This window comes from Schistocerca piceifrons, unplaced genomic scaffold, assembly GCF_021461385.2.
Source record: "Schistocerca piceifrons isolate TAMUIC-IGC-003096 unplaced genomic scaffold, iqSchPice1.1 HiC_scaffold_943, whole genome shotgun sequence".
NCBI classification, from domain to species: domain Eukaryota; kingdom Metazoa; phylum Arthropoda; class Insecta; order Orthoptera; family Acrididae; genus Schistocerca; species Schistocerca piceifrons.
The window spans coordinates 787501-800000 of record NW_025729216.1 but is presented as its reverse complement, the minus strand read 5'-3'; the positions used below and the strand labels follow the sequence as shown (position 1 = coordinate 800000).

General features: G+C 60.5%; 2 non-coding genes across 2 annotated transcripts; both read right to left on the bottom strand.

Moving 5' to 3' along the window:
- Window positions 1-8297: 8297 nt before the first annotated feature.
- LOC124773081 lies at window positions 8298-8452 on the bottom strand. The gene has a single exon (XR_007014467.1). It is a non-coding gene; the product is annotated as a 5.8S ribosomal RNA (ribosomal RNA).
- A 351-nt stretch (window positions 8453-8803) lies between these two features.
- Window positions 8804-10712, bottom strand: LOC124772952. Its single transcript, XR_007014403.1, has one exon. It is a non-coding gene; the product is annotated as a small subunit ribosomal RNA (ribosomal RNA).
- Window positions 10713-12500: the final 1788 nt, after the last annotated feature.

Below are 12500 nucleotides of genomic sequence, written 5' to 3'. Positions count from 1 at the left end.
CAGGCGTGACGCGAGAACCTTGTGAAAGGTCCGCGCCAACACCGAGCAGACCGTAATGGGGCGAAAGTCAGCGGGGGATGTTGGTGCAGCCGTTTTCGGGAGAAGGGACGTCCGCGCGCGAAGCAGGCGTTCCGGAAGGGCGCGGGCCAGAAGGAAGAGATTCATCACTTTCACCAGGACTTCGTGCGGCAGGCGCCGCAACTCCGCTGGGGTAAGGCCGTCCGGCCCGGCTGCTGATCCCCTGGGCGGCAACGCGGCGGCGACCTCCTCATGTGTGACCGGCCCCCATATGCACTCGAGAGCGACAGGCTCTGAGTGCGGGAGGAGGCGGTCACGAATGAAGCCCGCGGTGGAGATGGGCTTCTTGGTGAAGAGGTCCGCCCAGAAGTCCAGCAGACCAGGGATGGCAGGTGGCGGCTGGAGCAGGGTGCCATCCAAGAGGCCGCGCACGCAACGTGCACGCGACCGTCGGAAGGCATCCTGCGTTCTCGCGTACTCCCAGCGGCGCCGCTTGCGCTTCTGCGTCGGCGGCGCGGCAGGCGGCCGCTTCGATGGTTGGCGCGGCCGCTGTGTCCTGGTGATCGATCTCTCCCCTCTGGACCCGACCGACGCAAGGGCATCCGGGAGCATGCCCAGGATGACATCGGGCGGCGTGCCCCGCCCCAGACCTATGACACGATCCAGGGCAGAGAAACGCTGGGCGGAAGCGGGTAGCCCCGCCAGATGCTCCCAGATGGCGGCGTCAGTCGGCCCCTCCGGCGGCGGCCCGGTGGTGTCGGCCGCGAAGTCCTCGGCTGCGTCGACGGGCGGCGCAGCGGCCTCGCCCGCGTCAGGCAGCGGGCTCGCTGCTCCCCGGCGGGACGCCGGCTCTTCCCCCCGACCGATCTCAAGCGCCTCCATGAATTGGCGGACAAGCTGCTTGTGGGCAGCTTGCCGCCGTCGGCACTTGATTGCCTCGAGCGTTCGGTCGGGGAACATCCTGATGAGTTCTTGATTGACGAAGAAGAACCGGGCGTCCCTCTCAAGGAACAGTTCGGCCTCCGCCTTGGCGAGCGACAGGACTTCTTCCTCCGTCCACCTCGCGCGATGCCTCTCCGTGACGATCTCCGCGTTGGCGGCCGCAAGATGTTGGCGGCGGCGATGGACCCCGAGACCGTTCTTGGTTGTAAAGCTGCGGTGGCACTCACTACAGGTATACATAGCTGCAAAAGTTACAAGATTTTCGGCACGGCCGGTTGGCCGGCTAGGTGCTGGGGGAGTTGGGGTGGCACCTTCAGCGGAAGGGCCACCACTTATTCTCTGCTTACTGCCCCCAACTAAAAAAGGGATAGTGCGAGGGGGGGCTGGTAACCCCCCCAAGCCCCTGGTGCGGTCTTCCACTCTGCGAAATCAGCGGGCCCACGAGAAGGGGAGAAGACCGCAGGAGAGGAGAGGCTAAGAGGGCTAGGCCCATGTATTGCGCATCACTCTCCCTGTAACTATAACCCAAGGAAGGCACCTCGCAGCAGCAGCACGACTACATCAAGACCGCACTTCGAGAAGCCAAGTCCGGATGCAGCCACACCGCCGCCACTTGGCCATCAACAGCCGTCTTTATTCAAAATAATTTGAATAACACAAAATATATACATATATAGTACGTGGCAGGTGTTTGACGCCATGTCCGCCACCGAGGTGGGGACTTACAGGGCGGTACCACAAAATACAAGTATAAAACTAACATACACATATACATATATATCAGTGCGGAAGAACAACAACAAAAAAACACAAAATAAAGACACAAAGAAGGAAGAACAAAGACGGTTTATTCCTCCTGTGGATAGGCCCCAGGAGTCAAGGCGAAGAAAAATAACCAGCAGCCTAGCCGACGCCGACACGCTGCTTCGGGCTAGGAGCCGTCATACGCTCGAAAATCTTGTAACTTTTGCAGCAGCTCTGTAGTGTTCTTGTGCTCAGCACCGCCAGTTCTCGGGGTCGGAAGCCTAAGGCGGCGAGATCCCTCGCCGACGCTGGAGACCATACACCCCTCCAGTTCAACGTCGCGGTGGACACAATCACCTCCTCAACGTCACGGTGCAGGTTGGAGATGGCACGCCGGATGGACGGCGTGTCGTAGTAGGCCGCCTTCTGGGAGTGACACCAGTCGAGCCGGAGGTGGTCTCCGACTATCTGGGCGTCGACCACGCGGGCGATGCCGTCTTTGACCGCCACCACGTCAGGCTTGCGGATGCCCTCAGGTGTTCGGAGGTGGGGCTCCACAGAGACATTGAAGCCCCTCTGCGCGAGTCCACGGGCGACATAACGCACTACAGCGTCATGGCGCTTGACCCGGGACCCGTGCGTCCTAAAGCAAGCCTGAAGTACGTGGTTGGCGGTCTCCACGGCCTGGCACCCCGCGCGGCATCTGGTGTCCGCCTCCCGCCCGCGACTGCGCCGTGCCTTCGTAGGGAAGGCGTTGATGCGGGCGCGGAGGGCGTCGATATATTCACGCCCAGATAGCAGGCGACTGGTGTCGGCGACCCACTGATGTTGGCCACTGACGGCGGCAGAAGATGACAGTGCCGCACCGTCAATGGCGATGTGTAGGCGCGCCGCCCACATTTCCCCAACCTGCGTTGACGATTTGAGGAGGTGGCCCTCCCACATTAGGTGGCGCTCCAGCACCTCGATCTCACGCTGCACCTCATCCATGCCTGCACCGTCGCAGGCTGGCCCTATCTTCTTCAGCGCCAGGAGACGGGACCGACGGAGGGTCGGACCCATCCATCGGCAAGATGGAATGCCGAGGCCCCCCTGGGCAACAGGAGCGTGGAAGTATCCCAGGGGGGTGTCCGCCGGAAGGCGGAACCATCTCCTGACGGCGGCCCGGATGGTAACGTCGGCCGACTTCAATGCACCCACCCGGGTGCGGCTGAGGGCCAGCCCGTGGTACAGGCCAGGGAGAAGTACGTTGGTGAGAGCGTGGAGGCGCTGTTGCGGCTTCAGCGGAGCTCGGGAGATGACGTCAAGCTGCTCCACCAGGTGGCTACGTGGATTGAAGACACAGCGACCCGCCGTGGAAAATTGCAGCCCCAGGTACCGGAAGGTTTCACCCACACGCAGGGCAGGCATGGTGGTATTGCCTGCTGTGAAGGTGACATTGCTGTCCACCTTCACCTTCTTCTCGCGCCCTGACGCGACTAAGGCGAGGGTGAAACACTTCCGGGCGTTGATCTGCAGCCCCAGGTGGGCGAGGGCTGCGGTAGCTGCGTCGATGAGGGACTGCAAGCCCCTCGGGGTCGCTGCAAACAGCAAGACGTCATCTGCAAAGGCCGCAGCGTTGACTCTGCGACCGAGGATCCGAGCTCCGATGTGGGAGGGCAGTTGGCCTAAAACGTAGTCCACCGCAAAGTTGAACAGGAGGGGGGAGAGGGGATCGCCCTGGCGAACGCCCCGTGCTGGCTGCACAGACACGCCCACGCCGGCGCCGTCCGCTATCACTGTCGTGCTGCCCTCGTAGCACCGCTCGACATACTCGACAAAGCAATCCGGCAGGCCATGCGCCTTCAGCACGGGGCGAAGGGCAGCATGATCTACCGAATCGAATGCCTTAGATACGTCGATCGATGCCACAAAGACAGAGCGGCAGGAGCGAACTGCGTCGGTGAGAGCAGTGTCCAAGATGAAGGTATTTTCCAACATCCCATCCCGAGGGATGAATGCCCGCTGACGTTCGTCCACAGCACATGCGCGCATCAGGCGTGACGCGAGAACCTTGTGAAAGGTCCGCGCCAACACCGAGCAGACCGTAATGGGGCGAAAGTCAGCGGGGGATGTTGGTGCAGCCGTTTTCGGGAGAAGGGACGTCCGCGCGCGAAGCAGGCGTTCCGGAAGGGCGCGGGCCAGAAGGAAGAGATTCATCACTTTCACCAGGACTTCGTGCGGCAGGCGCCGCAACTCCGCTGGGGTAAGGCCGTCCGGCCCGGCTGCTGATCCCCTGGGCGGCAACGCGGCGGCGACCTCCTCATGTGTGACCGGCCCCCATATGCACTCGAGAGCGACAGGCTCTGAGTGCGGGAGGAGGCGGTCACGAATGAAGCCCGCGGTGGAGATGGGCTTCTTGGTGAAGAGGTCCGCCCAGAAGTCCAGCAGACCAGGGATGGCAGGTGGCGGCTGGAGCAGGGTGCCATCCAAGAGGCCGCGCACGCAACGTGCACGCGACCGTCGGAAGGCATCCTGCGTTCTCGCGTACTCCCAGCGGCGCCGCTTGCGCTTCTGCGTCGGCGGCGCGGCAGGCGGCCGCTTCGATGGTTGGCGCGGCCGCTGTGTCCTGGTGATCGATCTCTCCCCTCTGGACCCGACCGACGCAAGGGCATCCGGGAGCATGCCCAGGATGACATCGGGCGGCGTGCCCCGCCCCAGACCTATGACACGATCCAGGGCAGAGAAACGCTGGGCGGAAGCGGGTAGCCCCGCCAGATGCTCCCAGATGGCGGCGTCAGTCGGCCCCTCCGGCGGCGGCCCGGTGGTGTCGGCCGCGAAGTCCTCGGCTGCGTCGACGGGCGGCGCAGCGGCCTCGCCCGCGTCAGGCAGCGGGCTCGCTGCTCCCCGGCGGGACGCCGGCTCTTCCCCCCGACCGATCTCAAGCGCCTCCATGAATTGGCGGACAAGCTGCTTGTGGGCAGCTTGCCGCCGTCGGCACTTGATTGCCTCAAGCGTTCGGTCGGGGAACATCCTGATGAGTTCTTGATTTACAAAGAAGAACCGGGCGTCCCTCTCGAGGAACAGTTCGGCCTCTGCCTTGGCGAGCGACAGGACTTCTTCCTCCGTCCACCTCGCGCGATGCCTCTCCGTGACGATCTCCGCGTTGGCGGCCGCAAGGTGTTGGCGGCGGCGATGGACCCCGAGACCATTCTTGGTGGTGAAGCTGCGGTGGCACTCACTACAGGTGTATTCAGCTGCAAAAGTTACAAGATTTTCGGCACGGCCGGTTGGCCGGCTAGGTGCTGGGGGAGTTGGGGTGGCACCTTCAGCGGAAGGGCCACCACTTATTCTCTGATTACTGCCCCCAACTAAAAAAGGGATAGTGCGAGGGGGGGCTGGTAACCCCCCCAAGCCCCTGGTGCGGTCTTCCACTCTGCGAAAATCAGCGGGCCCACGAGAAGGGGAGAAGACCGCAGGAGAGGAGAGGCTAAGAGGGCTAGGCCCATGTATTGCGCATCACTCTCCCTGTAACTATAACCCAAAAGAGAGTCATAGTTACTCCCGCCGTTTACCCGCGCTTGCTTGAATTTCTTCACGTTGACATTCAGAGCACTGGGCAGAAATCACATTGCGTCAACACCCGCTAGGGCCATCGCAATGCTTTGTTTTAATTAGACAGTCGGATTCCTCCAGTCCGTGCCAGTTCTGAGTTGATCGTTGAATGGCGGCCGAAGAGAATCCGCGCACCCGCGCGCCCCCGGAGGAGCACGCTAAGGCGGACGCGGCCTCGCAGCAAGGAAGATCCGTGGGAGGCCAAGGCACGGGACCGAGCTCGGATCCTGCACGCAGGTTGAAGCACCGGGGCGCGAACGCCGCGCAGGCGCGCGCATCCTGCACCGCCGGCCAGCACGAGGCCGACCAACGGCGAGAGCAGACCACGCCCGCGCTAAACGCCCGCACTTACCGGCACCCCTACGGCACTCACCTCGCCCAGGCCCGGCACGTTAGCGCTGACCCACTTCCCGACCAAGCCCGACACGCCCCGATCCTCAGAGCCAATCCTTATCCCGAAGTTACGGATCCAATTTGCCGACTTCCCTTACCTACATTATTCTATCGACTAGAGGCTCTTCACCTTGGAGACCTGCTGCGGATATGGGTACGAACCGGCGCGACACCTCCACGTGGCCCTCTCCCGGATTTTCAAGGTCCGAGGGGAAGATCGGGACACCGCCGCAACTGCGGTGCTCTTCGCGTTCCAAACCCTATCTCCCTGCTAGAGGATTCCAGGGAACTCGAACGCTCATGCAGAAAAGAAAACTCTTCCCCGATCTCCCGACGGCGTCTCCGGGTCCTTTTGGGTTACCCCGACGAGCATCTCTAAAAGAGGGGCCCGACTTGTATCGGTTCCGCTGCCGGGTTCCGGAATAGGAACCGGATTCCCTTTCGCCCAACGGGGGCCAGCACAAAGCGCATCATGCTATGACGGCCCCCATCAACATCGGATTTCTCCTAGGGCTTAGGATCGACTGACTCGTGTGCAACGGCTGTTCACACGAAACCCTTCTCCGCGTCAGCCCTCCAGGGCCTCGCTGGAGTATTTGCTACTACCACCAAGATCTGCACCGACGGCGGCTCCAGGCAGGCTCACGCCCAGACCCTTCTGCGCCCACCGCCGCGACCCTCCTACTCGTCAGGGCTTCGCGGCCGGCCGCAAGGACCGGCCATGACTGCCAGACTGACGGCCGAGTATAGGCACGACGCTTCAGCGCCATCCATTTTCAGGGCTAGTTGCTTCGGCAGGTGAGTTGTTACACACTCCTTAGCGGATTCCGACTTCCATGGCCACCGTCCTGCTGTCTTAAGCAACCAACGCCTTTCATGGTTTCCCATGAGCGTCGATTCGGGCGCCTTAACTCGGCGTTTGGTTCATCCCACAGCGCCAGTTCTGCTTACCAAAAGTGGCCCACTTGGCACTCCGATCCGAGTCGTTTGCTCGCGGCTTCAGCATATCAAGCAAGCCGGAGATCTCACCCATTTAAAGTTTGAGAATAGGTTGAGGTCGTTTCGGCCCCAAGGCCTCTAATCATTCGCTTTACCGGATGAGACTCGTACGAGCACCAGCTATCCTGAGGGAAACTTCGGAGGGAACCAGCTACTAGATGGTTCGATTAGTCTTTCGCCCCTATACCCAGCTCCGACGATCGATTTGCACGTCAGAATCGCTACGGACCTCCATCAGGGTTTCCCCTGACTTCGTCCTGGCCAGGCATAGTTCACCATCTTTCGGGTCCCAACGTGTATGCTCTAGGTGCGCCTCACCTCGCAATGAGGACGAGACGCCCCGGGAGTGCGGAGGCCGCCGCCCCGTGAAGGGCGGGGAAGCCCCATCCTCCCTCGGCCCGCGCAAGGCGAGACCTTCACTTTCATTACGCCTTTAGGTTTCGTACAGCCCAATGACTCGCGCACATGTTAGACTCCTTGGTCCGTGTTTCAAGACGGGTCGTGAAATTGTCCAAAGCTGAAGCGCCGCTGACGGGAGCGATTATTCCGCCCGAGAGCATCCCGAGCCAACAGCGGCGCGGGTCCGGGGCCGGGCCAGGTAGGTCCGTCATCCGGGAAGAACCGCGCGCGCTTGCCGGGAGCCCGAGCGCCCAAAGGGGCGAATCGACTCCTCCAGATATACCGCCGGGCAGCCAGCCAGGACACCGGGGCTCTGCCCAACAGACGCGAACCGAGGCCCGCGGAAGGACAGGCTGCGCACCCGGGCCGTAGGCCGGCACCCAGCGGGTCGCGACGTCCTACTAGGGGAGAAGTGCGGCCCACCGCACACCGGAACGGCCCCACCCCGCGGCGAGTGGAAAGGCAACCGGACACGATCCCGCCGCGGATTGCTCCGCGCGGGCGGCCGGCCCCATCTGCCGAGGGCGGAGGCCAGTGGCCGGATGGGCGTGAATCTCACCCGTTCGACCTTCCGGACTTCTCACGTTTACCCCAGAACGGTTTCACGTACTTTTGAACTCTCTCTTCAAAGTTCTTTTCAACTTTCCCTCACGGTACTTGTTCGCTATCGGTCTCGTGGTCATATTTAGTCTCAGATGGAGTTTACCACCCACTTGGAGCTGCACTCTCAAGCAACCCGACTCGAAGGAGAGGTCCCGCCGACGCTCGCACCGGCCGCTACGGGCCTGGCACCCTCTACGGGCCGTGGCCTCATTCAAGTTGGACTTGGGCTCGGCGCGAGGCGTCGGGGTAGTGGACCCTCCCAAACACCACATGCCACGACAGGCGGCAGCCTGCGGGGTTCGGTGCTGGACTCTTCCCTGTTCGCTCGCCGCTACTGGGGGAATCCTTGTTAGTTTCTTTTCCTCCGCTTAGTAATATGCTTAAATTCAGCGGGTAGTCTCGCCTGCTCTGAGGTCGTTGTACGAGGTGTCGCACGCCACACCGCCAGCCGGCTGTGCACGCTACCGAGAAAGTACCGGTATGCGAACCGCCAGGCGACGGGCGCGCATCGCACGTTTGAGGAGACGCGGCCGGCCCCACAGGCGGCCGCGACACTCCCAGGTCTGCGAAGCGGGGCAAACGCCGCGCGCTTCAGTATACGTAGCCGACCCTCAGCCAGACGTGGCCCGGGAACGGAATCCATGGACCGCAATGTGCGTTCGAAACGTCGATGTTCATGTGTCCTGCAGTTCACATGTCGACGCGCAATTTGCTGCGTTCTTCATCGACCCACGAGCCGAGTGATCCACCGTCCTGGGTGATCTTTTCTCAGTTTCCGCCGCCTCTTTCGAGACGGTCGCATAGGCGGGAGTGAGGCGTGTGGCGGCCCCTGTTCCAGCGTTCTGTGTCCAACGGCCTCACGGCCGACGGGCGTCGTACGGCTCCACACCGGAGCGGACAGGCACTCGGGCGAAAGTCATTCAAAACCGGCGCCAGGCGCCAGGTGCCGCACGCCAGCCGCTCCAGCGCTTCAGCGCTCGTACCACACAACATTGCCGCTAGTTTTGAGAGGCACGCGTGGTTCCGCACGCGGCGCACGGCTACTGCGAGCCGTACAGGTAGCGTGTTGCGCGACACGACACGCACATCGAAAGACATGCAGTCTAGTCGGTAATGATCCTTCCGCAGGTTCACCTACGGAAACCTTGTTACGACTTTTACTTCCTCTAAATGATCAAGTTTGGTCATCTTTCCGGTAGCATCGGCAACGACAGAGTCAATGCCGCGTACCAGTCCGAAGACCTCACTAAATCATTCAATCGGTAGTAGCGACGGGCGGTGTGTACAAAGGGCAGGGACGTAATCAACGCGAGCTTATGACTCGCGCTTACTGGGAATTCCTCGTTCATGGGGAACAATTGCAAGCCCCAATCCCTAGCACGAAGGAGGTTCAGCGGGTTACCCCGACCTTTCGGCCTAGGAAGACACGCTGATTCCTTCAGTGTAGCGCGCGTGCGGCCCAGAACATCTAAGGGCATCACAGACCTGTTATTGCTCAATCTCGTGCGGCTAGAAGCCGCCTGTCCCTCTAAGAAGAAAAGTAATCGCTGACAGCACGAAGGATGTCACGCGACTAGTTAGCAGGCTAGAGTCTCGTTCGTTATCGGAATTAACCAGACAAATCGCTCCACCAACTAAGAACGGCCATGCACCACCACCCACCGAATCAAGAAAGAGCTATCAATCTGTCAATCCTTCCGGTGTCCGGGCCTGGTGAGGTTTCCCGTGTTGAGTCAAATTAAGCCGCAGGCTCCACTCCTGGTGGTGCCCTTCCGTCAATTCCTTTAAGTTTCAGCTTTGCAACCATACTTCCCCCGGAACCCAAAAGCTTTGGTTTCCCGGAGGCTGCCCGCCGAGTCATCGGAGGAACTGCGGCGGATCGCTGGCTGGCATCGTTTATGGTTAGAACTAGGGCGGTATCTGATCGCCTTCGAACCTCTAACTTTCGTTCTTGATTAATGAAAACATACTTGGCAAATGCTTTCGCTTCTGTTCGTCTTGCGACGATCCAAGATTTTCACCTCTAACGTCGCAATACGAATGCCCCCGCCTGTCCCTATTAATCATTACCTCGGGTTCCGAAAACCAACAAAATAGAACCGAGGTCCTACTCCATTATTCCATGCACACAGTATTCAGGCGGGCTTGCCTGCTTTAAGCACTCTAATTTGTTCAAAGTAAACGTGCTGGCCCACCGAGACACTCAATAAAGAGCACCCTGGTAGGATTTCAACAGGGTCCGCCTCGGGACGCACGAGCACGCACGGGGCGGTCGCACGCCTTCAGCTCGCCCCACCGGCAGGACGTCCCACGATACATGCCAGTTAAACACCGACGGGCGGTGAACCAACAGCGTGGGACACAAATCCAACTACGAGCTTTTTAACCGCAACAACTTTAATATACGCTATTGGAGCTGGAATTACCGCGGCTGCTGGCACCAGACTTGCCCTCCAATAGATACTCGTTAAAGGATTTAAAGTGTACTCATTCCGATTACGGGGCCTCGGATGAGTCCCGTATCGTTATTTTTCGTCACTACCTCCCCGTGCCGGGAGTGGGTAATTTGCGCGCCTGCTGCCTTCCTTGGATGTGGTAGCCGTTTCTCAGGCTCCCTCTCCGGAATCGAACCCTGATTCCCCGTTACCCGTTACAACCATGGTAGGCGCAGAACCTACCATCGACAGTTGATAAGGCAGACATTTGAAAGATGCGTCGCCGGTACGAGGACCGTGCGATCAGCCCAAAGTTATTCAGAGTCACCAAGGCAAACGGACCGGACGAGCCGACCGATTGGTTTTGATCTAATAAAAGCGTCCCTTCCATCTCTGGTCGGGACTCTGTTTGCATGTATTAGCTCTAGAATTACCACAGTTATCCAAGTAACGTGGGTACGATCTAAGGAACCATAACTGATTTAATGAGCCATTCGCGGTTTCACCTTAATGCGGCTTGTACTGAGACATGCATGGCTTAATCTTTGAGACAAGCATATGACTACTGGCAGGATCAACCAGGGAGCTGCGTCAACTAGAGCTGAGCAGCCGGCCGCCCGGGAGTGTGTCCCGGGGGCCCGCGCGAACACGCAAGCGTCCGCTCAATCATTCTGCAAACAGGAGGAGGCTGAGCTCCCCTGCACAATACACCTCGAAACCCTCTCAGGTCCCGGCGGCGCGCAGCGCCGTCCCAAGTACTTGGTCGGGTTCGAGAGAGGCGCAATCGCCCGGAGTTAGGCGAGTAGACGCTTTCGGTGCGACCACCCGTGCTCCCAACTGAGCTTGCCGCTGCCGACAGAGGCCCGGGAGCGTGCTGTCGTGGCATTGCCGGCGGGAGACAACACGCGCCACCTACAGTGACCGGCAGCTCCAACGCCAGCGCCACAGAAGGACAAAAGCCCCACTTGGGTGCCGAAGCGAACTCTCCCAGCACAGCGCACGCGCCAACACATCCGCACAGCTGCGATACAAACCACCAGCGAGAACCGCTGGGGCGACCGAGCAGCAGACGGCGTCGCGGCGCCGAGCGCCGGGCGGCGGCGCATCCTCAACGCACACAGTCCTCAATCGGACCAGCACACTGAAGATGTCCACCGCGCTTCGCACCGGGCCCGCGAGGACCTACTTTGGCCGCACGGCGCCGCGCGCAGGGTGCGCCGGCGCGCAGCTGCGACGCCTGCCGCGTCCGTCGGCCGGCGCGCCTGCCACTGGCCGCCCCCACCAGCCGGCTGTAGCGCGTGCGCCCACGCACCGCGCGGCCAGCACGCCGGGAGGCGCCCCCTCACCGGCCGGGGACGGTCCCACCCAGCCACCGCCGCGTATCGCTTCACACCCAGATGCCGTTCAGTTTCGTCGGCATGGTGGGTATCGCTGGAACAACCGGTTAGTACCTCAACCTATCGTCGCCATCACCGATTCACCCCTAGCGAGAACAACCGCACCACAACAGGTTACCATTTCTTCATTTGCGTAACTTCACCAGAAAACGCAGGCGTCCATCGCCATTTGCAACTTCAACGATTATTGCATGCCTGTGTCAGGTGTCACGCCACACTACGTCTGCCCACATACACGCAACAAAATGTGCACGCCTAGACAATACGTGGAAGGTGGCCCCCGTACGTATGCGATGTCCATTGCTCGAACGACTGTCAACCGGCCTCTGTAGCATGTCGCAGATATGGAACGCGGTGCACCATGCCATCACGGTGTGTGAGGAGAGACGACTAGGTCCGAATACATCAACAGACAGCTCATGCTGATCGCCATCCACGGCGTCCGTTCCACCCACACGTCTCTATGGCGTACCACACTGCAATCCAGCTCTCATAGGGAGACGACACGTAGCTGCGTGCACAATATTTGCACTGTATGGTCCGCCGTTTTTGGGCGCAGTCGTTGTACGGTCACACATGTGCCACGATGTATCATTCAGTACATAAGGACGAATGTGCAGTACAGATTGTGGTTCACGCGTACGACATCAGCGGACAGTTGACACAGGCCGCACCACAACGTAGCCTGCGTACGTCGCATGCGAAGGGCATTGAACATGCAAACTTGTCACCAACCAGCTTGCGAAGGCAGGGGGCAAGGTGGGGACGTGGGGACATGGGGAGGGGTGGGGGGGGGGGCGGCATGTACGTCCTGCTGCCATCCACATTACAGTGTACAGCAGGAGCATGTGGAAAGTCAGCAAGACTTGCAAGGTGTTTAACATGAAGCAATACACAGGGGAGCGGGCAGTGCGAGTAGCGAACTATATTGCGAGGGTTGCGGGTGGGCAACACTACACTAATTGAACGAGTCGTA